Source organism: Protopterus annectens, chromosome 2.part2 (genome assembly GCF_019279795.1).
Source record: "Protopterus annectens isolate FY-2018-M chromosome 2.part2, PAN1.0, whole genome shotgun sequence".
NCBI lineage: Eukaryota > Metazoa > Chordata > Ceratodontiformes > Protopteridae > Protopterus > Protopterus annectens.
The window spans coordinates 538,296,741-538,323,895 of record NC_056730.1 but is presented as its reverse complement, the minus strand read 5'-3'; positions in this window follow the sequence as shown (position 1 = coordinate 538,323,895).

The window sequence follows — 27,155 nt, the reverse complement described above, 5'->3', positions numbered from 1 at the left end:
GACAGGGATGAGCTTTTGCAGGTACTCATCACATGAGTGGACACCCAGGCACCTAATTTAAGTCTTAGTTCACCCAAAGGTTTTCCAGGTAAGGTTACACATTTTATGAAACCAAGTAAGTGCCAGTTACAACAGATTAATATTGTAAAAGTCTTTCTTTGTTTAATAAAACTCGGGACTAACCAACTTAAGTTTTCCAAGTCTTCTCTCATTTTTCTAACAGATTAACTTAATTGATAATGCACTTCATAATTTCGAAGAGCATTAGAAAACCTACATAATCTGAAAGATTCTCCTAACTAGAACTTGTTTTCTATGTCATGCTTGGGTGACCAGATAAGGCCAGTATTACAAAAATCAAGACAGATAATAACATGAAGCATTACCTTGATAAATAAGGCAGTAAGAATGAAGCAATATACATTTATTCACTGTTGTTCACCTGTTAGACTTTTATTGTATAAACATTTTTACCTTTCTTGTTATATAATAAATATGCCTTAAACAGAAATGTGTAGATTACTTTATTAGTATAGTAAAAGTCCATTTGGCAATTTTCCTGTTCAGATTATCCACTATGCATAATAACAAGTTAATTATTAATAAGGCTTAGCCATAGTTCCTCAAAAAGATCTTGCTAACTGCATGACATTTTCCCATTCATCAAATAAGGTATTGTCAATAAATCACTTTAATAATGCAGTTGTCTATGCTTTTTATGTTAATATTTACAAAATGGAACTAATAGCGTTAGCCATGTTATTAACCCTGAATAATTCTCAAATGTTGCATAAAATTTTACTAGAAGAAAGAAGTATATAATTGTTTTAAATTAACAGTAGAAATTGCAATCTTGCATTTTCTAAATATCCCTGGTTTATGTTTTTGCTTGTGCTTTTTTTTTTTTCACTTGTGACGGTGGTAATAGACAAACTGCTTGTCATATTATAATGTATTGTTCTGTAGCATCCAACATAATGAAATGCAAAGCATGCCTGCCACTTTTTATTGCAATCCTGGACTATTTGTCACAGTAAAATAAGGATTCTTCCTTCACTTTCATTTCATTTACTGTAAACGCATCAGAGACACATGCTGATAGAATATTCAAGCATAACTATATCCTATAATAGTGCAAGTCATAGTCATACATCCCGGTGGTGGATCCAAGATTGCTGAAGATTGACAGATGTTGTAAAATGCTCTTCAGAGGTTTTTCCTGTTTTGACAGAAAAATCCTTAGGTATATATCTCTCAAATTCTATGCTTAAAACTTCTGGACAAATCCAAAAATAATAAGGGCCAAAGGCCCAAAAACCAGGGACAAGTTTTAAATATCACTGCAAGTCACTTAAAAAGTTAGAAGAACAACAGGCTTTGTATCAACATGCAATTTTTGAAGAAAAAGAAGTATGAAACTCTTGTCATTATATACTGAATGTAATTTATAGAAAAAATTAAAAATGTTACAAATGGCAAGGCAAAGATATGAAGCAATATCAGGGAAACTCTGCAAAATCATGGACAGTTGAAAGGTATGCTTTGAGATCAAGTGAAATATAAAGCTGTAATATAATACAAACTGACATAAATACTGGAAATTGAAAAAGCTGTAGTTTTTAGTCAAGCTGGAACTTTCCTTTTCCGATCAAGGCTTGATTTCTTGAAGTCAACACAATAAAACTTGGATGAATAATATCAAGATTCCTCTTGAATTAAACAATTTCTTATGAGTCAGAAAATATAGACAGTTAATAAAACTTGAAGACTTGGAAAACAGGACACGAAGTAACTTAAGAATTGAATGTACTGAAGGAGTGGAATGGACAAATATAGAACATTTCTGTACTTTAATTCCATACTGCAAAGTTGCAAGAGGGAATATCTTCTGGTATTGAAAGAACCCCCAGGTTTTTGGGCAAAAACATCAGCACAGGGAAACTCTCCTTCATGATTAGTAATAGTGAAAATTCTCCTATTTTAGATAAAAAAAATTCTTATAACTACTTGGTCAAATCCACCTGTCAAAGTAGGAAGCAACATAGAAAGATTTGAAAATTATTATGTTTCAAAAACAATGCAAAAGCATCCTTAGGTTTCAGAAAGCTTTACCTGTGTGTGTAAGCATTAGCTTCATAGGTTTTCATTTAGCAGAAACTAAGTGATTCAGAGACTCTTCTATCACCACTATTTGTCACTGCCAGTGGTCATAGCATGGCCCACAGCCTCACAAGTGAAGCTGCATTCAAGTATGGCAGTTCAGGGGAGGGGCTAATGCAAATTAGCCATGTGCTGTCTCCTGGAAATGGCACTGGAAACAGCTTAATGTTGTACATTGATTTAGAGAATTTCTCGATAAATTAAGTTTTTTCTCTAAAGAAAATGGTGAATGCTATCTTTTCATGGTGTTCACCTATTCACTCCTACAGGAATGGTTGCGTTTCATACCATACAGGTGGGTATCATGGAGCTGTGAGTGGACATGTGTACGTGTAGGAGTGTCTGTCGGGGGATGAATGCAGCTGCATGGATGTGTGTGTGTGTGTGTGTGTGTGTGTGTGTGTGTGTGTGTGTGTGTGTGTGTGTGTGTGTGTGTGTGTGTGTGTGTGTGTGTGTGTGTGTGTGTGCATGTGCATGTGCGTGCGTGTCTGTGTGTGTGTGTGTGTGTGTGTGTGTGTGTGTGTGTGTGTGTGTGTGTGTCTGCACACGTACATGTTTATGTGTGTGTGTGGTGTGCACATGTTTTTGTGTGTGGGTGGTGTGTGTGTGTGTGTGTGTGTGTGTGTGTGTGTGTGTGTGTGTGTGTGTGTGTGTGTGTGTATGCATGTATGAGTGTTCCTGTGAATGTGAGCGAGTAGATAGGGGTGTGTTTGTAACAGCTTGGATGTGTGTGCGTGTGTGTGTGTGTGTGTGTGTGTGTGTGTGTGTGTGTGTGTGTGTGTGTGTGTGTGTGGGTGTATGTGTATGTACACATTCATGAGAATCTGAATGTGTGTGTGTGTGTGGGGGGGGGTCCCTTTTGAAATGTTGAGAGGTTCAATGCCAATTCCCAACACACTGGGAAGAAAAGACTGAAAATGCAGGAGAACAGTGAATATTGAAATTGCTCTACTCCTTTAAAGTTTTTTTGCAGAGGGACAATCCCCCCATGCGCTCTGCAATGTAGAAGGGTAAGCCCTCACACCCCCTGAACCTGTATATATATATATATATATATATATATATATATATATATATATATATATATATATATATATATATATCAATTCCAAGATCACCATACCATGGTGAAAAGGGAACATGCTGAGAAATGACAATCTCAGACTTACCCATGGATTTATTAATGTTGGGTTTACATTGTGCAGCAAAAAACACTATGATATTAGTCAGTTGAGCAGTATTGTAAGTCAAATATGCAAGAGGACAAGGCACATAGCACGATGAAAAGCCTCAACTCAGGCTCGCAGCACAGGCTCATGGCCATATTGTGGTAAGCAAGTACACAACTATATGTGCATGTACCATGTGAACAAAAGAATGTACATGAAAATGCAGAGAAAATATCAAATGTGCACTCACTCCACAAAATCAGATAGGTAAATTAGGAATTCACAAGCAAAGGGAAAGCCTAGCAACAAATGGATAGTGAAGGTTGATACTGTTGTACAGGGAACTGAGAGAAATCATAGACATGTTGAACATTACTGGCTTTGTTGTTCTTATTAAGAAACATTCATTAAATGTTCAAGAGGAACAAATACTGCAGGACAGTGTGGGCATGTAAGAGCTTTTGAGTTCCACACATGCATATCTCAAATACACATACATGTGTAGACAAATGTACAAAGTTAGGGAAAACTTGTACGTAGTGATCCTAGAAGTTGTAAAAATGGATAGAATAATAGTTGGGGCAGTAGCATGCATGTTGTGAAGGGTATGAACTGAGACACTGAAAGGATTATTCATTAATGATTACAAACCTTAAGGATATGCCACAAAAATACAAATGTCATGCAGAACAGCAAATAACTTTTTATGATGTATAAATTGGAAAAGCTGTGATAATCATAACAGGTGAGATTTATGCACATGGGAGATATGAGACATGTCACAAAACCTATACTGCGATAGAACACTTGTCAGAAATCAATCACATGGTGCAAGTTCATCAGCAAGTGTGAGTGTGTGTGTGTGTGTGTGTGTGTGTGTGTGTGTGTGTGTGTGTGTGTGTGTGTGTGTGTGTGTGTGTGTGTGTGTGTATTTGTGTGTGAATATGTCCATGGTTAAAAGTGAGTAAATCAACCCCTATGTAGGGGAAGTATCCAAGGACACCACAGAAGAACTCATATAACAGCTGTCAGAAGGTCCAAAATTGAAAGGATAACATGAACAGTGTGTTTGAATGCATATGGGCTTCCTTAAAACGGAGTGTATCTCCTGGGGAATCAAAACCTTCCACCTGTGAAAACATTACCATTAAGTAGTATTGTATACATCACTGTTTACTATGTAAGGCATTCCTACCTGTTATCACTTCATTTTGCCACACCAATATATAAGTTGCACACTGCTGGATTCAAACACCTACCTATCTAACTCAACATTCTGTAAATGTATGCTCTAAATAATGATGCCAGAGAAAAAGCCATATCACACTGATCAGAAAGTGCACATTTGAAGGGATAACTTGAGCAATAGAATGCAAAAAAGGAGAACAACACTTAAAGGATCACAATCATCTCCCTGTGTAAATGCAAGCCCTGTGCAAAACTGTAAAATTGTTATCTAAGTATGCCTGTCCTGTCGGTCCCCATTTTCCTTTTCTGACACACACATACTGGGTACACGCTGCTGTAAATGAGTACCTGATAGCCTCAGTCTGCATTCTCTATACCTGTGCTGTAATTGCTCACGTTATAAAGGAAGTCATATAAGTGTTGTCAGAAAGCACACCATTGCATTGTCAAGTTAAGTCGTGTTTTGGAATGCATATATACTCCTTTAAAAGGTAGTACAACATTTGGGGGATCTAAACCCCTCTAGTCCTGTAAATGCTAATAGGCCTGTCTTGCCTGTTATCATTTGCTACAATATATTGTACTACTTACACTCTGTCAAATTCGAGCAACTGCCTACCTTATTCTATAGTTTCTACAACTTTGCACTAACTGCTGACACCACAGAAGTCATTTCACACTAGTCAAAAAGCACACAGTTGTAGGGATATCCTGAGCAGGATGTTCAAATGCATATGGCCTCCATTAAAAGGGGAGAACAACACTTAGAGGATCAAAACACTCAACCTCTTTAACTGTTACCACTAGGTAGAATTGTACATATCACGTCAGTTAAGTAAGCCAGTTCTGCTTGTTACCATTTGCTTTTGCACACACACACACACACACACACACACACACACACACACACACACACACACACACACACACACACACACCTGGATTTGAACTCCTGCTTACTTAAGTCTATATTCTTTACAGCTATGTATGAACTGCTGATGCTTCACAGGAAGACACATCAGAGTTGTGAGAAAGCACACAGTTTAAATTTCAATTAAGTGGATTTTTGGAATCCATATAACCTATCTCAAAAGGGAGTACAACACTTGGGGCATCAGAACAGTTTCCCTATGTAAATGTTACTACTAAGGAGAATTGTATATATCACATCCATTGAGTAAGCCACTCTTACCTGTTAGCACTTGCTTTTGTACATACACTCTGCTGGATTTTAAATCCTTCCTACCTTAGTATACATTCTTTATACCATTGGACTAACTGTTCGTATGACATAAGAAGTCCTAACATATTATGAAAAAGCACACAGTTAAAGGGAAGCTGACATATGCATGGAGGAATGTGTGATGTACTATGTGAAGCAGATACCATCAAGGATCACAATTTGCAATATACTGTGTAGATAATTTAAGCATCCCCTCAAGATCATGGGCCTTGTTATAATAATAACTGTCTTCTCATAGTCTTATCAGTATTGATTTCTACCATGTAGCAGGCTAAGCACATTAGTGTGAGGAGAGCCATTTGAATGCAGCAGAAAGCAAATTCTCATAATTTTTTAAAAAAGATGTGCAGTGTTATTTACAGCTAATTAACATTGCTGCTCAGTGCCAAACATCACACAATGGTGACAAAAGCAGGAGCATTTTCTAGTGTTATTCAAAAGTGTTATATTCATGTCTATTAAGTGCTACATTTGTTACTTCATATCAATTGCCATGGTACAGGGTGAGATATGTGTGTGTAATACTGATTCTCCATACACATTATTGAAGTGGAAGTTATGCTGGTCTGAGATGTTGGACAGCAATGTTGCCTCAAGTGAAGCCACAAAGGGACTTGGGCTATCATGTGTCAAAAAAGTCAAAGGTGAAGGAATTGTGCAGGATGTTACTCATAAAAGGGTTGTTAGAGTGACTGAACTGGAAGGTGTTGGGTGATATTACCAGCTGTCACACAGTGGAGTGCCACCCATGCATTCCTAGTTGCTACTCTCCAGATCACTGGATTATGCATTATTACAAGTATTATATTTATGTTTTCATTACTTAAATCTCACTGTTATGTGTATATACAATGTGCAGGATAATAACAAGGCATATATGCAACTGATATTACTATTACACCCATCAAACCCAGTCAGGATGTATGTTTGTCATTGTATATGTTCAGTGGAACACACTGTGACAGTGGGAAGGAAAATGTATGAAAATTCTACTTTAAGTTGCAGACAGTATTGCACTGTGTGCATTGGAATGGACTCCTGATCTCAGGTTAACAAAAACCCAGTGAAGCATATACAAGAAACAGACACCACTGACATTACCTTCCATCAGTCAGAATCATTTACGTTAGTGTAATGCTGCCAAGCTTAGATGTATGACCAATGGCAAAGTATTAGTGCATGCATAATTATATTTTGAGCTTTTGCCATAGGATGAGAAATAGCAGAAGGATTTGCTGCTTGATGTCAAGTGTTATGCAAACGCTGAGGACAGAAACATTGATTTCTGTTTATTGGCAATTTTTGAACATGTGTGTGTGTGTGTGTGTGTGTGTGTGTGTGTGTGTGTGTGTGTGTGTGTGTGTGTGTGTGTGTGTGTGTGTGTGTGTTAGTGTGGTGTGTGAATTACTTTTTTACCAGATTAAAGGTATGAAATAGGGTTGATAGGACAGTGGTGAAAATGGGGAGCAAGCAGAGGGTAGACACTCTGGGAGTAATTAATTAATGAGCAGGTCGATGGTGCGAGATGACTATAGATATCCACTTCTTCACAAGCTAACATTATATATAAATTTGGGGAAATTTGGAGACTCTCATCATAAAAGATATTTGGGTTAAAAAATGGCCAAATCAAGTGTGTAATACACACACATATGCTAAGTATAGAGTTATGTATGGGGTGTAATTTTTTTTTAGTGGTATAGGTACCCATTTTTATTTTTTTAAAGAGAGAGCGGAATATTGGGGAAGGTATTTAGGAGTAACAGGATATGTAGGGTAGGATAGGATTTATAGCAGGTGTAGAAACACAGGACATATATGACAGATAGGGATGACGATGTATGCAAGAGGAAGGGAGACACCATGACTGGAGTTAGGTATGAGACTTTGGAGACACATCCCCATCTGGTGTGAACACAGTAGGAATCTAGTCCTTACCCTCAGAACTGTCACCACTGCCTCCTGTTGCAGACACCTGGGCAGTGCCAGATAGGACAGTGATTTGGTAATTTGCTGAAGGATTCTTTCCATATGTCTAATGCAGGCACTGACAACCCTATCCATAATCTCCGCCACTAGCCCTGTCAGCTCTGCATGACATAATTGTTACCTCAACTGGCACTACTACCTGTGGGTGCCACTGCATCCATCCCAGGTGAAAAGCTACTTGATGGAGCTAGCGCAGGTAGTGTAGATGTTGAGGTAATGCTTACAGGTTGTTACCCAGAAGTACTGGGGGTCTGTGGTGCCAGTAGTGGCACTACCACATCCACTTGTGGAATGATGGCAGTTGGAGCCACCGTGGCTAGTCTAGCTCCCTGTGCTGGTAGTCATTGTGAAGGCTGCCAGCCTAGCCAGAGAGAATTTTATAGATAATTCTATCACTTGTAAATATCAATGTAAGACACAGGCTTGTTGTCTTAAATGTAAAAAAAATGCTGTTAGATGTGGAACTGAAAAAATGAAACAGTGCTCTCTACTGACCAAAGTAAAGTATGTTGTGACCTTTTGATCTAAAGTCAGCTCCAGCCCATCTAGATGAAGACATTCTTTCTATTGTTTTAACCAAGAGTTAAATTGCTAGATTTAAACATGCAAATTTATTTTTATTGCTCTGCTTCCTGACCAGCTGCAAGATAACAAAAGGAGATGTCAAGAATGCAAATGCAGTTTCTGTTAACCTGGGAACCCAGGGAAGTGTGAAGAATGATGTAATGTGTAGCCTGGGAACCCCAGGAAAGTGTTAAGAATGCCGTGATGTGAATCAGAACTGCAATTTCAATTTAAAGAGAGAACCAAAGAGGATTAAGCATTTTTGTCTTGACCATCCAACTCATCAGCACTCTGCCTGTTTTCTTATGTAAGTTTTTCTTATTCTTGTGTTTTCTTTTAAAAATAGCTAGAAACAAGAAAGATTAGACTGTGTTTTTCTGTGATGTCAGAACTGTACTACTGAATTGTTTTAAGTATTTCTCTGTGATCTCTGAACTCTTGACTAGCACTGTGTAGTAAGAAGTATTGTCTTGTGTTTTTTTATTATTTACTATTAAATATTTTAAAACCTTTCAACTGTGGCTGTTTTGTGTAGAGATAATTTAAGCTAATTTAAGTACATTGCATATTTATAGTGATTACTTTGCCAAGTCACTCCAATAAGCCTTGACTGTTTAGTTATACTACCAATTGGATAATAATATTACACAGTAATAATTGGACACCCTTTTAAAAGCCTTTGAGTAGCTGATAAATATTAGCTGGGTGGTGGCAATGATTTCTACCATATAGTCTGGGTAAAAGGGGCACATATGGAGAAACTGTGCCAGCCTTCCCCAGAAGTATCTGTGTGGTTGTATAACCTCTTATCTCAAAGTGTGTGTGTGTCAGCTACTTGGGCAGGGACATGAAGTACTGCTTGGACACAGAGGGTGCTGGTGATTTTAGCTTGCCCAGCTGGCTGAGATCTGGACCCTATGGCTGTGCCAGTGGGGAGTCTTATTGGGGACATGGAGAGCAAGGGAGCGACCAGCCCTGGACTGACTGTGATCTATGTGTGCTCTTAAGGGAAATTGCACTTTACTGTGTGCATTTGTTATCCTTTCCTCCTATATGAGATGCCCCTCACTGGTGTTAGTGTTAGTGTTGAGGATTGAGTCTCCTTGATTGCTGGACCAGGGCACGGGCATCACATTCATGATGCAAAAGAAATGCTTGTTCAAATGCAGTGAAAGATAAAAAAATAGAAGTAATAGTATGAAAGAGGGTAGGGGAAAGATTAAAAATATTATATCACATACCTTGAAAGACTATTTAAATGATAATAGGCTATGTCCCTGTATTGCTCCCAACTAATATTCTTCCTATTTGTTCCCACTTATCTCACACATGTAAGCCCAAATAGTACTCATCCCACATAGGGTTATCCAACTATCTGTCTTATCTTTATTAATCTTTGTTCCTTCAGATGATCTAACTTGTAAAACTACATGACCAATTTTGGTCTTTCAGAAGTGACTCACCTTGTAAAGCTACATGACATATGTACCTCATATATATTGTAAAAAAATAGCATTCCTTTATGCCTGAAACATGCATGTTTACATTGTATTTTATTATTATATATTGCTTTGTTAAGCTCATTTACATATTGTTAGCAATATACTACTTAAGCTAAATTTACTGCTTGTACCTTAATAATGTTCTCTTTGTTGTGAAACTTTTCTCCCCGGGTCTCCGCTGAAAAGTTTTTTTTCAACCCATTCAGACACTACCCAGTTAACAAATATAAATAAATAAATCATAAATATTCAGTAATCTTTATTTATCATAGTCTGTACATATTCCACATAAGTTAACAATCTTTGCATCCAGATATAAATATGGCAGGCCATAAAATGATGGCACAGTAATGCTAGCATATTCCTAACGCTCACAATTTTAAACATTCTGCCAAAAGTGTGACTATTTCAAATCTGTTTTTTTTCTCTCTTTTTTAAGGGGAAGGTAGGGGGTTGATCCAAGAAGTCTTTTTTGGGAAGATGTATATTTTGGAGATCTTTGAAATGATTTAATGCAAACAATTGTGTCAATTAATATTAATGGTTTAAACCACCATATTAAAAAGTACATTGATAAATTTCATTCCTGAAATATCACCTGGCCTAATATGTCTTCAGGAGGTACATTTTGCCAAAACAAACTCACTGTTTTATGAAACTCTGAGGATTTTTCTGGAGTATTTGTTAATTCTTACAGGAATATGTCTGCAGCAGTTGCCATCATGATTAAATCTGGAGAATTCTGTTTTAGTGAGAAGTTCCATGGTAACCTAGGCAGAAGTCTCCTACTAAATATTTGTAATAGAAATGTAACTTTCCTTTTGATTTGAATATATGTGCTCTGTAACAGATATGCTGAATTCCTACAAGAACTAAGGAGTGCATTTCTATCCATAAACAGTAATTATATTATCCTGGCAGGGATTGTGTGTTTATGTATGTTTAGAATTTAATAAAAGCAAACATATCAGGAAATCAACAAATTGACTGATTTTTTATCACTATTTAAGTTAAATAATTTTTGGCTTTCCTGAAACTTCTCATAGTACAATTATACTCCTTTTTACTTAAAAATATGAAACCTACATGTCTGGACCATTTTTTGTATCAGATAATATGCAGTGATTTACAAAGCGATGTTTGTTGAACTAAGAATATTATCTGACTATTCACCAATAATATTGCACATAGATAACTCATACAATAGTATATGTAAAACTAATGTAAAAACTTTAATTGTAATGTCCTGTCAATATATAAGAAGAAAATATGTGAACACATTCTAGAATTCTGGGCTTGTTACAATTTGGGCAATACACCTATTATCATAAAACCTGTCTTTGGTAATAGTGCTAAAGTTATCTAAAAATTAAAACAGCAACAAAAAGCACAATATGACAGACTACTTCACAATTACAAGTGATAGAGGCACTAATTAATATAAATGTTGACAAATGTATTACATATATGACAACTGTTCTACAAAAAAACTCAATCATTTGACTATGTAAAGAATCCTTCATATCACCAGAAACAGAAAATTATTTTGAAGCTGAAGTAGTTTGTGCCTGTTTGCATAAAAATATGAATCAAGACCATTCAGTATGCATTTATCCAATTAGATATCCTGAACGCACAGATATAGATACTAACAAATTCTTAAAGACATCCACTGCCTTATATGCAGAGATTTTTTTAGCAAGTACATTTTTAGCAAATACATTGGCAGATCTGAAACAATGTTTACAGTTTGCTAACCAACCTAACATGCAGTTTTCAACTTTTGAAGCTAACCAACTTAATATCAGAATCAATTATGACTGCCCCTCTAAATAAAGCACCAGGACTTAGTGGCCTACCTGTTAAATTTTTAAGAAATTCTAGATACCTATACTCCATTGTCTCCTGGAGTTTTTTGAATTTCTTGCAATGAACCCAGACTCAGGTGATTCCTTTTTTGCTTTATCCACTCTAATTATGCTTAAGAAGTAGAGAAAATTTAATTTTATTGTAAAATTGTGGACCTATAATTTTTTTGAAGTCAGGACACTGAGGAAACTCGGAGCTATAATATATAACATTAAGTATCCTGTTTTTTGTTTATTTTGTTCTTTATTTCTTTGTTATTTATAGCACTTTGTGTACTGTGTATTTTCTAGCTAGTTTCACTGTGTGTGAGGTATTAACTGGAAATTGTCCACCTTTATTAAGCATCTGTTGGATTGTTTGTTTCTGATAACTGGTTACAGTAAACTCTTTTTTTCTAGAGGCTCCTTTAGCTGTTTAAAACTTTCATTTAAAGGCTCACTGCTGCCTTTCAGCTGTGAAACATTTCTGCAGTTTGTTCTAAGTAGTGGGGATATTTGTAGCATTTCTATATTCAGGCTTGTATTTGGGCCTAGTGTTTGTGGAGGCTGTGTGTCTCAGCACATATTTAGGGACATTGGTTTGGCCAAAGCCATCAGGCATTTCTGTGAGAGAGAATTGTATGAGGTCATTGGCTGACTGAGGTCACCTGGACTACAGCTTAGACTAAGCACCTCATTGGTTCTTTTGAGATTTCTTTCTTAAAAGCTGTCTCAGGTTTCAACTTTCTGTTACCTAAGAAGTTCAGTTGTGAATGCTCTGCCATTTCACAGAGAACTGATCGAAGGAAGGACACTGAGGAAACTCGGATCTATAATATATAACAATAAGTATCCTGTTTTTTGTTTATTTTGTTCTTTATTTCTTTGTTATTTATAGCACTTTGTGTACTGTGTATTTTTCTAGCTAGTTTCACTGTGTGTGAGGTATTAACTGGAAATTGTCCACCTTTATTAAGCATCTATTGGGTTGTTTGTTTCTGATAACTGGTTACAGTAAACTCTTTTTTTCTAGAGGCTCCTTTAGCTGTTTAAAACTTTCATTTAAAGGCTCACTGCAGCTTTTCAGCTGTGAAACATTTCTGCAGTTTGTTCTAAGTAGTGGGGATATTTGTAGCATTTCTATATTCAGGCTTGTATTTGGGCCTAGTGTTTGTGAAGGCTGTGTGTCTGAGCACATATTTAGAGACATTGGTTTGGCCAAAGCCATCAGGCATTTCTGTGAGAGAGAATTGTTTGAGGTCATTGGCTGACTGAGGTCACCTGGACTACAGCTTAGACTAAGCACCTCATTGGTCCTTTTGAGATTTCTTTCTAAAAAGCTGTCTCAGGTTTCAACTTTCTGTTACCTAAGAAGTTCAGTTGTGAATGCTCTGCCATTTCACAGTAAAATGATCGAAGGAAGGACACTGAGGAAACTCGGAGCTATAATATATAACATTAAGTATCCTGTTTTTTGTTTATTATGTTCTTTATTTCTTTGTTATTTATAGCACTTTGTGTACTGTGTATTTTTCTAGCTAGTTTCACTGTGTGTGAGGTATTAACTGGAAATTGTCCACCTTTATTAAGCATCTGTTGGGTTGTTTGTTTCTGATAACTGGTTAGAGTAAACTCTTTTTTTCTAGAGGCTCCTTTAGCTGTTTAAAACTTTCATTTAAAGGCTCACTGCTGCTTTTCAGCTGTGAAACATTTCTGCAGTTTGTTCTAAGTAGTGGGGATATTTGTAGCATTTCTATATTCAGGCTTGTATTTGGGCCTAATGTTTGTGGAGGCTGTCTGTCTGAGCACATATTTAGAGGCATTGGTTTGGCCAAAGCCATCAGGCATTTCTGTGAGAGAGAATTGTTTGAGGTCATTGGCTGACTGAGGTCACCTGGACTACAGCTTAGACTAAGCACCTCATTGGTTCTTTTGAGATTTCTTTCTTAAAAGCTGTCTCAGGTTTCAACTTTCTGTTACCTAAGAAGTTCAGTTGTGAATGCTCTGCAATTTCACAGTGAACTGATCGAAGGATGGACACTGAGGAAACTCGGAGCTATAATATATAACATTAAGTATCCTGTTTTTTGTTTATTTTGTTCTTTATTTCTTTGTTATTTATAGCACTTTGTGTACTGTGTATTTTTCTAGCTAGTTTCACTGTGTGTGAGGTATTAACTGGAAATTGTCCACGTTTATTAAGCATCTGTTGGGTTGTTTGTTTCTGATAACTGGTTACAGTAAACTCTTTTTTTCTAGAGGCTCCTTAGCTGTTTAAAACTTTCATTTAAAGGCTCACTGCTGTTTTTCAGCTGTGAAACATTTCTGCAGTTTGTTTCCCACCCTCCCTCTCTGCTGGTATAGTGTTTTTATAGTTGGTGGCTTTGCAGTTGCCCGCCCCTAGTGTAAATTTGATCTGGGACCCTCCTCCCAGTCTAGTGTCATTACCCCATTCTACCCAGTACAGGGAGAACATTTGAGAATGCCAATCAGCTTATTTTCGGCTTCTCCTTTCTCTCTTTCCACTAAAAAAAAAAAAAAAAAATTATCTGCTTTTACTGTATTTGTGTTTTTTCCTACTTTATTTTGCTTTTGCGTCATCTTAAAAGTACTCAATTGTATTTATTACTGCTTGGTGTAACTTATTCTAAGCCTTCTAGTTTAAGCACTTGGGCTTTAGACCAGTTGTTTTAAATTAGGAAGGTCTGTGGGCTGCACTGTGGTGGCAGGACAGGTAGCTTACATTCTTCTAAGTTGGGAACTGCTGATTGAGGGCTCAGTGTCTGTTATTCTAAAAGTGTATTAGTTCTGGTTTAAGCACCAGGGCTTCAGGCCAGTTATTTTACATTAAGAAGGTTCATGGTCTGCACTCTTGTGGGAGAAGAGGCTGGGCTCTGCCCTTCTGAGATGGGAATTTCTGGTTAAAGGCTTATAGTGCCTGCATATTTGAACTATTTCTTACTGTAATTGGTACACCTTGTTTGCTGTAGCATAGACTAGATCCAGGCCTGCTGAATCTAGTTTTGTTTGTATGCTTGTTATTTCCCTGAAAAGCTAATTCCACCTAAAATGCGGCTTTTCAGCACTTCTGTGGATCTCTAGTGATATCTGCATTGCTTACTGTACTTATTTCCTTGTTTGACTTGAAAGAAAGTTACTGTTTGTCATTTTTGCATTTAAGTTACCTGGCACTTGCTCACTAAAGCAATTATATAAGTCAGCACTAAAAAATTAAAAGCACTACACCCTCACAAACTCCCCCTGGAGTACCTTGCTCCCCATTGGCCATTTTTTTCAATTATAAAGAAATTCCCAATACTATTCTAGCATGTCCAAAGGTCAGTCGTCAATCTCCTCTCCAGTCCAGCTGATGAATCTGGGAATCTCGAGGCAATGTTACAACTGCCTCATGTACACAGACAACCCTCTCCTCCTCCCAACAAATTCCAACACATGTGAGAGATGCAACCATATAGCCAAACTGGAGGCTAAGCTATCTCAACTCAGTACTGGCGTAACCAGTCAGGAGGAGAAGGAAACCACACTCACTACAATTCCAGTCTCACATAGACCTACCACGACAGCAAACCAAACACATAAGCACACAAAAACATACTTGGAGGCTCTAAATAAAAATCTGCCTAAGCAGCAGAGACCTCCAAAACAGACACCCAAGCAACCGCTACCCCAAAACAAAACACGTGCAACAGATAGCTCACAAAGCCAGTGTGCCGAACAATCACAGCCCTTAAGGCTAAACAACACACCTGATACACTTGTAATAGGTGACTCTATCATCAGGCACACTGACGTCCCACTCACCAGGCTGAACAAGGAGAAGGTCACGGTGAGCTGCCTGTCGGGTGCTAGGATCCGCCACATAACACAAGCACTCAGGTCACTCCAAGGCAAGTACAAATATGACTCAGTCATTGCCCATGCTGGTGTGAATGACCTGAGACGTACCTCCCTGGATTACATGAAAAGAGACATAGAGGAGCTCTCTGAGCATGTAGCCCAGGCTGGTATGACCCTGACCTTGAGTAGCATCTTGCCCTCACCAAGAATGATGCCACAGTATGAAGACAAGATTATCAATTTCAACAATTGGCTTAAGTATTGGTGTCATTCAAAGGGGATCCAATGTCTGTCAGCCTGGGATGACATGCTCGACAAGCCATGATGCTTCGCTAGGGACGGCTTGCACCTGTCACCCCTGGGCTTTCGGATATTGGCAAAGGCTCTTGCTACCCCCATAGTGCCTTTTTTAGGCAAGGCTCAAAAGACAAACCCACCTCCATAGGTATCACAAGGGATAAGAAATTAAGAGTAATGCTACTCAACGCCAGAAGTCTAAACCTCAAGATGCACGCACTCGAAACTCTCCTTAGCATGGAGAACATCGATATCTGTGCAGTAACAGAAACCTGGTTCAAGGCTCTCGAGAGCACCCCAGCACTACCAGGTTATACCTCATACCATGCTTTTCGCCCCAAAACTTGGACCGAACCACAAAAGGAGGGGGAGTATCAATATTTGTCAAAGATACCCACACCTCCAGGTTGGTGGCACAGCACGAAGCATCAGAGACTATCCATGTGCAACTAACAGTGGGTAAAACTGCCTTCCAGTTTATAGCCTGCTACAGACCACCCTCCCAAACCCAGGAATCCCACTCGGCCTTCCTGAGAACACTGGAAAATATGAAGGTCTCTCCAAACACCATTATATTGGGTGACTTCAACTACACAACCATAGACTTGGAGCATTACTCTAGCTCCAACACCCTAGCCCAAAGGTTCCTAGAATTTATAAACTCAAATGCTATGGAACAACTTGTTACCACTCCCACAAGAGGGGAAAACATACTGGACCTGATCATCACCAACATGGGGACTCTATGCTCCAGACCAGAAGTGTATCCCTCACTGGTAAGATCAGACCATAAACTAATCTCACTGGATATTCACATCCTGACCCCACCCCATGCCCAGAAAACCACAGTGAAAAACTTCTCTAAAGCAAATTTCACAATCCTCAAAACCAAGGTGGAATCCTTCAAAGCCCCCGGGCCTGTGGATAATATGGCCCAGACCGCAAAATCCTTTATAAACGCATTCTATGAACACCTTCAGGAATGCATGGATCATGCAATCCCATATAAAACCAAGACCCAATCCTCCAAAGGCAGATGTCCTGTCTGGTGGACCACAGCCATAAACAAACCATACAATAGAAGGAGGAAGCTACTACATGATAGAGCAAAATCCCAAAAAGGGAAGGCATCTCTGATCAGTATTAGCAAAAAACTACGGGCACTCATAAAATCGTCTAAGGCCACCTTCGAGAGAAAAATTACACAGGACACTAAGGATAATCACAAGGCTTTCTTTAGTTATGTTAGGAACCTGGGTGGGAATTACCAGATATGCTCAGAATTAGTCCAAAATGACAAAAAATACACTGAACCCACAGACATTGCCAACATCCTAGCTGACAGGTTCAGCGCAAACTTCTCCCTCCCCACCAAAGGGCTAATATCTATCCCAGCAGAGTGCTGCCCCCCTGACATCTCAGATGCTCAGGTAAGAGCTGCCCTCTCCAAAGCAAGAAACACAGCATCAATGGGACCAGACGGTGTCCTGGGCTGTGTCCTACATGAACTCCAAGAAGAGCTAAACCCAAACCTAAAACTACTGTTCAGTCTCAGCCTTACTACAGGATATATACCCAAAGAGTGGCGTACAGCAACAGTGGTCCCTCTCCACAAAGGTGGTGCCTCAATGGATCCTGGAAACTATCACCCCATAAGTCTCACTAGCTTGGTCTGCAAAGCTATGGAAAGGATCATCATGGACCATATAAATAAAGATATTGGGGACCTGCAGACACTGGATCCTACCCAGTTCGGCTTTGTTAAGGGCAGATCCTGCCTCTTGAACCTGGTCGATTTCTTTGAAACAGTCACCAAGGCCATTGACAAGGGGAAGGTGGTCCACACAGCCTACCTGGACCTCGCAAAAGCCTTTGATACAATACCCCACTTGGGCATTATAGATAAGCTCACCAGCTTAAATATAAACCCCTATATCACTAGATGGGTTGCAAACTGGCTCAAGGACAGAACCCACATGGTTAGAATAGCTGGAGCCATGTCAGACTCCAAACCAGTTACAAGTGGCATCCCACAAGGCTCAGTCCTGGGACCTCTCTTGTTCGGTATATATTTCTCGGAGGTACAGGCCAACATGGAAGGACTGTGGCTGACCAAGTTCACAGATGACTGCAAACTGGGCACCATATTAGACTCTCCAGATGACACAAACATCCTCCAAAAGGGCCTCATAGAAACAGACAACTGGTGCCAGAGCCATGGCCTCAAGCTAAATGCCAAAAAGTGTATAATCATCCCCTTTGGCAAAAACAAAGTGCCCACAAATTACCACATAGGTGGTAATCCATTAAGTACAGAAGAAGTAATTAGGGACCTGGGGACCCAAGTTGATAGCAATCTCTCATTTGACAACCACGTGGCCAAAGTGGTTAGAAAAACATTTTATATAGCCCACCTAATCATGAAGGGATTCACATCTAGATCAGGGGAGGTCATCATGCCTCTTTACTCATCCCTCATCAGGCCCATAATTGAGTACAATGCCCCTTTTGGGATGTACCTTACCAGACACCTGCAGCAACTAGAAAGACCCCAAAAGTACCTCACCAAGAGGATCAAGGGGCTCAAACAGATGCCGTATGCTGCCCGGTTAAAGAAATTCCAGCTCTACTCAGTGGCATACCACCTGCTCAGAGGCAATCTGTGCCTGACGTATAAAGCCATGTCCAACCCGGAATTAATGGACATGCTGCACCTCAGAAAATCCAAATCCCATCGAGCTACGTGCTCGAGGGACTTGAACCTCAGCACTGAAATAAATAGGACATGCTGGAGGGACAGATTCATAACCCAGAGGCTCCCTTCACTCTGGAATAAAATCCCAGTACAGGTTAGGCAGAGTCCCTCATTGACTCTCTTCAAGAGGAATCTTGATGAATGGATGGGAGATCGTAGATTTACCCCGGGTATCACTTCTGTGTCACTGTTAGACAGAGGCACAGTATACTAACCTTGAAAAAGGGCATAGCAAAATTAATTTAATATGGGTGGCGAAAGCCATACACACTCTGGCTAGGCTTATAAATGCCCTAGGGCAGATAGCCTAGTATGAACCTATGAACCTATGAACAATCCTTTGGGGAACAGGTAATGCTTATGAGAAATGAATGACATAATAAACATTCACATCATATCATTTCTGAACACATGCCAGGACAAATATCAGAGATGTGCATAGCAACGTCAGAGAACTACTCATATTGATTATGACATGAACCACTTTCCTATCATAATGGTCATGGATGCCTTACCTTGGAGGACAAGGTCTGAAAAATGTGACTCTGTGACTTGTTTGTAAGCCACTGCTGTCTGACATACTTGTTTGACAGATTCATTTTACCAGATTCAAATCCCTGCCTATTATACTAGGTTGTCTCAAGACCTCTGGACTAACTGGACTTCCACATCAGATAGCAATGGATTATGTCACAAATAACTGAACTGACTATGTACATTAAAAAAGTTGTTAAAATATAATATGAACGATCCAATTTAGTCAGAATGGAGGAAAGGAGCTACACGTTATTGTCTACACAACAGTGACTAGTACCATATTAACGCTTCTTTGACAAGGAAGCTGTTTCCATTATATAGTACACATACTGTCCCAGAATTGAACCACAGTCTATCTGTGTAGGTATGAAAAAACAATGAAAGACCACCAAGATAAACGAACAGCACTTAAAAAAAAACAGTATTCAAATAAACAAAGTGCCAGGCCACCAAAGCTGCAGGTTATTAAATTTATTCAACTTAAAAGTAAAAATAGAAATGGGTGAGTGCTTTCACGATAGACTAGATCACTTCATCAGACAGTCACATTGAAAAGAAGGAACATCTATATGGCAATAGCACTATAAAATCATTTCCTGTTGCAAGAAGCATGTAAAAAAATGTTAACAATAAAAAATTACATCACACGACAGCAATATACTTACAAAATGTCAAAATACAAAACTTTAAAATATTCATATAAAATATATATATATATATATATATATATATATATATATATATATATATATATATATATACATACACATTTTAATATGGGAGTGGGTGTGCCTTTAACACAGGCTTCAGGGAAACAACCTCATTTAGTCCTGGAAACTTATCTGCTTGGAGATAGTAGGAATAGGTATGCTACTCAACCAGTACTCAAAGCACTTGCCAAAGGAGCACACACAGCATGATATGCCCCAAATAACCATTTCACCGCCATGCAATCACAGCCCATGATGATATATCATTGTTCAATATAAAAATAGTTAAGAATAACTAGATACAATTGTGTTTATGTAATGTCAATTCATTCATATAATGCCACCCTTTCAGGAACTGAACAGCATGCTATGAGAATCTACTGACTAATGACATGTGAACCATAAGTGCCACAGTGGAAGTCTTAACACAACCATGACACTCCAACTATGCTATTTTCTTACATCAGATGTATGTACCGTTAACAATCTCTTTGAGATGAAAGGGATGGTAGAGGCCTCTCCCACGGTAAATGGCCACATTATAACTGTGGTGGGTGCCATTCCTGCATTACAGTATAAGGCCCAACAGTGCTGACAGGCACTGAATGTGGATGTTGAACACATGAGCATTTGACAACAGGAAAAACATGATATTGTACAGGATTAATGCGCCATAGAAGAAGTGTCACTACAATTGTGAGGTATGTCATTATGTCAAGACATTACATCATGTTATTGCTGCAAGGGATATGTGTACTTGTCATTGCTGTACTAAGGCAACAGCATATCTGTCTCATTCCCTTTTGTCTGAAGATAATGCTTCCTACATATTTTATGTAAGGAAAATGTAATCACATGTCATCATTACTCTGAGTAAAACCATTGTTATGTAAGAAATTATCAGAGCTTTATGGAAGAGGAATCAACATCTAAATGTGTACAAAGCAGACGTGTCAGACAACAGTGTTTGCGACATGTACAGTCACAATATGATTGACACAATGTAGTCTGAGCAGTAATGGCTGGATATGAACTAACCACCTAAGATCACAAGTTACAGATTAGTGCCTGAATCGCAGGCCCTGCATAACATGTTGAGGTACAAATGGGGCTGTGTACAGTTAAATGGGTGTCATCACCACTGTTTCTTAGCTGGATATTTATGCTAAAAACTGGTTGAAGGACACAATAATACTGTACATCTACTCTTCTTATATGCATTTGATGAGTAATATAGACATTACAAGTGTGAAAGACACACTCACAGCTGGCCTCAAACATCCAACATATTTAATTACACAATGTACAAAGCACACTATCAAAGTCACATAACACAGGAGAATTTGCACTCTATTTGTGAGATACTGCAGTTATTGAAACATTACGTTATCACTGTGTGGCCCAAAAGTTTTTTTTTTTCCTGTGGATGTAAGAATTTGCTACAGTAAATTCATCTCATGAGTGGAAGTATACATAAAGGTGGTTGTGAAGTGGTCAACAGTATATGACAGTAATCACAGTCACACTATTTAAGTAGGGATGGACTCAAGCCACCTAACTATTTAATTACAACATCTAAACAGCACATTATCAGCAGTCAGTGCTACAGAAGAATATTGAGTGTAAGTGAGGTACACAGGGATGACATCAGCAGTGTATTGTTAAACAGAAATGTCTGATTAAATGACTTTTGCATCCATCTGGAGTTGTAAGAGTTACCACTGTTTTATCCTCATCCATTACCTTGGTAAACCTCTCACAGAAGAATACCAAGTTAAGTAGGCATGATCTTCCCTTAACAAAGCCAAGTTGTGATAGGTCCAGTGTTTATAGGTTGCCAGTGTCCTTGTTTATCATATGCATGATAATTCATTCCATGGTAGTACATATTAAGCTTGTTAGACTGATGGGTCTGTGTTCCCTGGGTCAGTTGATGGTCTGCCCTTGTGGAGGGGAATGACTGTTGTAGTCCTCCATTCACTTGGAACATAACCTGTTTCAAGGCTGTAGTTGAAGAGTGCCTCAAGTAGTCCTGATAGGTCATGTTTTAGACTGTTCAGGAGGTAACCAGGGATGCTGTCAGGACCCATGGAGGCAGTGCTCTTGGTTTTAATGAGTACTGCCAGCACCTGGTATCTGCTGATAGATGGGGGAAGTGTGTTGGAGGGGATTTCACCTGATGGAGCTGGGGGGTGGAAGGTGAAGTTTAAGCTGAATTTATTAGTAGGTAGATGTGCTATGTGACCATGATTGGTATAGGTGGTACTGTTCACAACCAGTTCAGCACACTGTTGTGTGATACGTCTAAGGTTCCAGACATAGCTGAAGAAGGCTTTCTGATAGTTCTTAGTCTGTGAGATCATAGTTGGCCTTGTTGGACTTAATTAAACCTATTAGTTTCTTGTTTAGTTACATAAGAGGACACTTGTCTTTAAAGGATATGCTTTTACTTATTTTGGCCGCAGGTTTTCTTCTTTTATTATGTACCCTGTTTAGGTAAGGATTCCACCAGTGGGGTATGCTGTCATTAGCATACTCTGCCATCTGTCTGCATTTTGCAGCTCTACACATCATGTAGAGTCATTTAATGAACTCTAAATGGCATGTGAACCACTCTGCCAATGTGATAGCTACTCTTCATTTACCTGCTAATGAGTCCAGCCCCATGTCTTTTTAATAGTATTTGCCATTATGCCCAAATGGTCAACTTATTCAAGTTCTTTTACAGACATGCTGTATCTGTAACACATGTAATCAGTTTGACTATTTTAAGCCATCTGCATACAGACTGTGGAATACCTCATATAAAAAAGATCTGATCTGAACGATATAACCTAAATATGTATGGATCTAGGACAGGGCCCTGTGGAACATCATGATTTAACCTATAATTTCACCTGTGCAATTGATGCATACTTGCCATGTCCTATTTGTATGCCACACAGTTATTCTTTTTATCAAGGTTCCATCAGTACCTAGTTGTTCTGATTTATTGATCGGTGTTTTGTGTATGATCCTATGAAATGCTGAAGTTAAGTCTGCATAAATTACATCACAACACAATTTTTCATTTATAGCTGGTATTATATTGTTATAGAACATCATCTTGCAGGTAGTTAATTAAACATCAATTTTCAACATATGCATGCTGATATATGGTTTCAAGTCTTAACCTTTCCAGTTCTGACAATAATTCATCCAAAATAACCTTCTCCATTACTTTTCCTCAACATGAAAGTAAACCTGTAGGTCTATATGACTGGGTTTATCTTATGCCCTTTTTCCCTTAATGATGTGCTTAACAAGTGCATGTCTCCAATTTTGATGAAACTCCCCATACTTAAATGACCTAATGAATAACAGCTACAATGGTACTGAAAGTTCATGCCAAATTGTTCTCAAGTTAATATTACTATTTCTGTCTCATCACTGTGCTTTGTTTAGGTCCAGTTTGAGTAGTTCTTTTTCAGTGTAATCTAATTTAATTTCAAATTAATTTCAGTATTTGAAGATACCTGAATATTCCTAAGACAATTTATCACCTCCTTTCTGGAGTCAAACTGCTGTGCATTAGATGTTGTAAATGTATCTATAATCTTTTGTGTCCAAAAACAAATTTTAGAATCTATGCACAGTTTATCAATTTGTATGGGCCAGATTCACGAAGGCTTGCACGGAGTCTAAGAGTAGAGTAAGACTCCATGCAGCCAACATGTCTGCCGAGCAATCCAGGAACAGCTGGCAGGGGCGTGCAACAGAGCTCCTAAAATGACTCTTACATGGATAGGGCTAGGTTATTCAAATTACCTCATTTGCTGCCAAAAACTATGCAAATGAGATAAATTTGTGATCCAGGAAACTCTAACCTGTCCGAGTAACAGTAGTGTTATTTGCAGAAATGTACTCCATTGTCAACTGAGTACCGTTCTGCAAATAGCAAAACGGAGCCGTGACAGCTCCAAATAAAGGATGCATCCAGTTGAGGAAGCATGCCAATGGCCAAATATAGAGCCATTGGCTATGTTTCCCGTTGCAAAATAAAAAAAAATATTCTTTTTTACCTCATTCTCTGAAGTTTAAGTGTAGCGCAGTGCGGCACAAATGTGCTGTGCTCAAAAAAACCATAAAAACAAAAAATAAAAGCCACAAATAGGGATTTTATTCAAAATATTAATTTGCCATGCAAGTGAATGGCAGGCTGAAGTCAACATGGCTACTGACTAGAGGTTGCTAAAGGGGGAAGCTCAGTCTAAGAGATGTAACCAAGCATTTGTAGGCAATCCTATGCAAATGAGGGTAAGGATAGTGAATCCCAATTTTACATGGCAAATGAGCAAAGTCTGTGGAGTGTAAGAGTAGGATAAGGGGAGTATCAGTGTAGAAGATAGGTGACATCACGAGGGGGTTATGTATGAAAGAATGTAAGCTCATTGGAGCAGAGTGGCATGTGTTTGCTGTCAGTTACTCATCACTGGAAGAGGTGTGTCAACTGGTATCCTAGCTAAAGCCAAGAAATTGAAGGTGTATGCCGTGGATAACACTAAAGTTTCTTGTTGAAGTGCCTGCAACATGTTTCCGCATGGGTGCGCACCTGTATATCCGAGTAAGACTGTGTGCGTGTGTGTGTGCCTGTGTGCACGCATTTAAGTAGGAGTAAGCAAGTGTTAGGTTGCGGAAACCCATGTAAGCCCGTGTAAGCATTTGTGCGTGCGTGTGAGCTGGTGTGCACGTGTTTGCACTTGTTTGTGCAGCGCTGCCCCCAGTGGAAACAGAAAGGGAAAAGGAAGCACAACAAATAGTAGGAAGTTAACCAAGGAGAACTAGCAGAGCTAGCAGGTGAAATCAATCAGAATCAGGCAATTACACAGGCAGTACAGTAGCCCAGCCCAGCCCAGTACTTAAAACTCTGCAAACAACTTTCCACCATGTTTTCCTGAGAGACACTGCAACACTGCAGTAAACTAAGAGAAGTGAAAACTTAAAAAGCTTTAATGAGACAAAGAAATGTTAGGGGCTGCCATTGCTGTTATAAGGCGACATATGCAACATGCTGAAGGTGGTGACAATGCGAATGCTGCTGAGCAACCCACAGTGAGGAGATGGAAAAGAGTGTACAGGCCCAGGGTAACCTACCAGGGGCTACATGAGCTGGAGATAGTGGAGCGCTATAGAGTGGACAGAGACCTCATGCAGCAAATTGTTGAGCTGTGCAGGCCATGCCTCATACCCAGAACCAACAGAGGGGAACCCATCCCAGTGGAAACCAAGGTATGTGTTGGCCTAAGAATACTAGCAACAGGTACCAACTGGTGATATGATGGGGATTTCACAGGCATCAGCATCCAGGGTACTGCACCAGTTCCTGAATGCCATGTCGGTATATGTCGGTGATCATGTATATTTCCCCAATTCCCATGAGGTATTGGCCAGCAATATGCATCTTTTCCAGCAAATAGCGGAATGCCCTGAGGTAGTGGGTGCAATAGACTGCACGCACATATGCATCAAAGCACCAGCCGGTGAGTAGGGTAGGGCCTACTTTAACCGCAAGGGCTTCCCCTCCATCAACTGCCAGGTCATGTGTGATGCCCAGGGCATAATACTGAATATGTGTGCTGGCTGCCCTGGAACCTACCATGATTCCCATATCTGGCATCTGACACAGCTGTACCAGACATTTGCCAATGGGGACATCCCTCATGGTCACCTAGTGGGGGATGCTGGATATGTACTGGAGCTGTGGCTGATGACACCCATCAGAAATGCACACACACCTGAACAGGATTGCCATAATGAGGCACATGCACAAACACGAAATGTAATTGAGCATGTGCTTGGGCTGCTCAAGTCACGGTTCTGGTGCCTGAACACATCTGGTGGAGCCTTGCAGTACTCACCAACTACATGTACCCAAATTGGCATGGTATGTGCTATGCTACATAATATGATCCTACGAAAACAGCTGCAGCAGGAGCAGCATAGGACCGGGCCAAACAGCCCCCACCATTGCCAAGGCCATCACAGGCAGAGCGTGACTCGGAGGAGGAACAACCTGAGCCTGCCCCAGTAGGCAGAAGGAGGCGTGCCCAGTATGCTTTGACCTTGGCAAAGAGGCAACGCATAGCACATACACTGGCTCAGTAGGAACCCTGGAAATGATACCTCTCTCTGATTCGCACATATAGTAAAAGGGATGCCTAACTTGACACTACCTGTTTTCAAACATGTATAGGGAGTGTACTATGTGCATCCAACATAGGCAGCCCTGCAGCACCACCTGAGGCATGATTGCCATGTTCTAAGCAATATAAAGCAGTGCTAAACAGCTTTTACCACTATTTAGTATATGTAAACAAAATTGCACACATTAACTAGCACAACTTTGGGCAATGTTGAGCAATACTGGGCAACGTTCAGCAATGTTGGTTAATGTTGAGCAATGTTGGGCAAATTTGGTCAAAGTTGGGCATAGTTGAGCAAATGCAGGTAAACATGCTCATATTTGCTTTACTGTTCCTTAAGCAGTCTGGTCTGCCCAGTATGAAAATATAAAGCAGTGACAGTCCTCGAACCCAGGATACTGTGCACTATAGTCACAGTACTGAATCACTAAACCATGACAGTATTTCACTGGTCAGCCTGTATGAAGAAATGTTGATACGTCTATGCAAAGTGTCTCATGGAATCCCTGCAGGCACAGCATAATCCCTGTCGAGTTATGACACAAAGGTGAGACCTGCAGTAAAAATACAACTTGATTTTCAACACACATATAGTATAAATGTTAATATTGGGCGTGTTCACACATGTCAACAAATGTAGTGGACTTCAGACAGCAACATACTGAAATGTCACACTGGGCATGCTAACACACTTGTATAAATGAGGCAAATGTCAGGCAACAAAATACTGAAAGGCCAAACTGGGCATGCTCACACACTTAGGCCATGTCTGAGTACAGCATTGGGCCACACATATCTGACAGTTGCATGTGTTAACCCAGGAACCTCTCACTATTCACCAATCCTGCCTTGTGCACACAGTTATATGACAACAGACACATATATAATATATTGGAATCCTGTCATAATCAAATATGTACTACAGATACTTAGGTTGTTCATAGATAGTGGGAAAGCAAAGAAGATAAAAAACCTGCAATCAGTATCATCAATAAACAATGTGCACTCCAAACATTATCATAGGTTTATAGGTTGATACTAGTCTATCTGCCCTAGGGCATTTATAAACCTAGCCAGAGTTTGTTTGGCTTTCGCCACCCTTTTAGATTAGTAGACTGTGCCTTTGAATAGTAGGTCACAAAGATAGCCCTTTT